The sequence below is a fragment of the Phocoena phocoena genome, chromosome 7 (assembly GCF_963924675.1).
Source record: "Phocoena phocoena chromosome 7, mPhoPho1.1, whole genome shotgun sequence".
NCBI lineage: Eukaryota > Metazoa > Chordata > Mammalia > Artiodactyla > Phocoenidae > Phocoena > Phocoena phocoena.
Window position 1 is genome coordinate 104,192,261 of NC_089225.1, and position 2,800 is coordinate 104,195,060.

The 2,800-nt window shown below is 45.0% G+C and overlaps 1 non-coding gene across 1 annotated transcript; it reads right to left on the minus strand.

The window, feature by feature from the left end:
• Positions 1-1,473: 1,473 nt before the first annotated feature.
• Positions 1,474-1,580, minus strand: LOC136126219 (U6 spliceosomal RNA). Its single transcript, XR_010656107.1, has one exon. It is a non-coding gene; the product is annotated as a U6 spliceosomal RNA (small nuclear RNA).
• Between the last annotated feature and the right edge of the window lie 1,220 nt (positions 1,581-2,800).

Consider the following 2,800-nt stretch of genomic DNA (forward strand, 5'->3'; position numbering starts at 1 on the left):
AAACTTGAGAGAATTTATCTTTGAACAAAGCCTTTAAAACCCTCACAGCGGCAGCATCACAAGCAAAGGTCAGATAGGAAGCTCTGCCAGGTCAGGGGGGACTAACCTCTCCTCCCAGTGAAGCAGCACTTTGCCTCAGTGACTCCTCCCTCACTTATACCCACACGTGCAGCCTCTTCCCTGTTTCACTGATGCAACATGACACGGCCCATCAGCAGCTGGTCCGCAAGCCGAACAAGGCCATTCCCTTCAGGACCCAAATACAGAATTCAGTGGTGGGACTAAGACCACTTGGGCTTTTGACGGGTTTCTTTTACCGACGTATTCAATCTGTTTCTTCTCCTCTTCCTATTCTTTGTGTATGAAGTTTTCAATTTTTTCAGTACACTGCAACATTCAATAAAAGATATTGAAACATTTTAAAATAAAACACATTAGATTGCCACAAACTCTCCCAATGCCTCTGTCTTCTCAGCTATCTTTAGCAAAAGTAATAAGTGAAATGAAGGCCTGATGAAAGGAAGCCAAGGGGAAAGGGGGTTTTCAATGCATTTTTTCCAGGAGGAAGACTTTCCCCCCACTCTTTCAATTTAATTAAAAGCAACAGGGTAACCGCTTCTTTTCTTTTTCCTTACCTTTCTATTCCCTTCTTTCCCCTCCTTTTCCTTTCCTTTTTTCTTTTTCTGGTTCTTCTCTACAACTTTCTCCAATTGTGGAGATTTTGCTGTTTTATAAGGAGTAGAGATCGTAGGCTGAGGAGATTTTGGATAGCAGTGGTTCAGTATTTTCACATTGATGCAACCTCTATGTTCAAAAAAGCAAAAAAAAGATCTAGTGTGGATAACAAATAAAATAAGTTAATAGTATAGCTGGACTCAAAATCAAGATAAATATCCCCATGGAGAAGATACAGAATGAGAATGCAGAACGCAAGGCTGTAGCCGTGCCCTTGTCGGGTTCTGGGCCTGAAAATGGGCTATTAAGAGACTGGGGATATGATAGCAGAGACTAGATGTCCCACATGAGATGGGAGACCAGAGCCACGCTCACTTTCAAGGTTAGGTGCCAGGGTGGGTCCTCTTGGGTCTTGAAAAATATCTATTGCTCTTTGCTGCCTGGGGCTGTGGCTTCTAAACTGTTGTCCACCAGAGAGACTGGAGGATGGACACAGTCCTGAGATGGCAAATCTTTTCCTCCTGCTTCTCCTCTTCTTCCTCTCCCCTCCCCTTCCCCCCTCCCCTCCCCTTCCCCCTCTTTTTCTTTTTTTTTTGCAGTACGCGGGCCTCTCACTGTTGTGGCCTCTCCCGTTGCGGAGCACAGGCTCCGGACGTGCAGGCTCAGCGGCCATGGCTCATGGGCCCAGCCACTCCGCGGCATGTGGGATCCTCCCGGACCGGGGCACGAACCCGTGTCCCCTGCATTGGCAGGCGGACTCCCAACCACTGCACCACCAGGGAAGCCCCTCTTATTCTTTTAAATATGAAATGTTCCATGACTTTGCATGTCATCCTTGCACAGGGGCCATGCTAATCATCTCTGTATCATTCCAGTTTTAGTGTATATGCTGCATTTGAGACCACAGATTGACTTAAATCATCTGTGGTTTGAGGATAATCTATGATATCCCATGATTGCTATGGGATGGGGCCTGGGGGTGGGGCAGGAGAGATAACTACAAAACTTCTAGACAGGAGGAAGCAGGGCGTGGGGAGTTGGGGTGAGAAGAGAAAGAAATGAAAACAAAACCACAACACCTCTCACTTTAAGTAAGTCTGCAAACAAGTTTCAAACACGCTTTGTAGTAGGAGCCTCTAAGATGGCGCCCGATGATCCTTGCCTCCAGGTGTTGACACACTTGTGAAATCACCTTCTCTTGAGTATTGGTTGGATCTAATGGCTAATGACCACAATGCCACACAAATCATAGGATGTCACTTCCTTGATTAGGTCATACAGTCTGTAACTTCCATCTTCAAGCTGACTCTTGATTTCTTGGCTTGTACACTTTGATGAAGCAAGCTGCCATGTTGCAGAGACCCACGTGGCACGGAATTGAGGATGGTCTTCAGTCAACAGCCAGCAAAGGATTGAAGACCTCGGCTCAATGGCCCACAAAGAACTGAATTATGCCAACAGTCACAACATGAACTTGAGATGGATCCTGCCCCAGACAAGCCACGAGGGGACCACAGCCCCGTCAATACCTTGACTGCAGCCTGTAAGAGACTCTGAAGCAGAGGACCCAGTTAAGCTGTACCCAGATTCCTGACTCAGAAACTGTGAGATAATCAACGTGTGCTTTTTAAGTCATAAAGTGTTGTAGTAATTTGTTATGCAGTAATAAATAACTAATGCACATTTGGAAACATCTAATGTTGAGAAAGAACAATGAAATAAAACTTAGGACATGAATTCATTTCAGATGAAATTGACTTTATAGAACTGGCAATGTCTTTTTTTTTTAACATCTTTATTGGAGTATAATTGCTTTACAGTAGTGTGTTAGTTTCTGCTTTATAACAAAGCGAATCAGTTATACGTATACATATGTTCGCATATCTCTTCCCTCTTGCATCTCCCTCCCACCCTCCCTTATCCCACCCCTCTAGGTGGACACAAAGCACCGAGCTGATCTCCCTGTGCTATGCGGCTGCTTCCCACTAGCTATCTATTTTACATTTAGTAGTGTATATATGTCCATGCTACTCTCTCACTTCGTCCCAGCTTACCCTTCCCCCTCTCCGTGTTCTCAAGCCCATTCTCTCGTAGGTCTTCATGACCATTTTTTAAAAAAATTCCT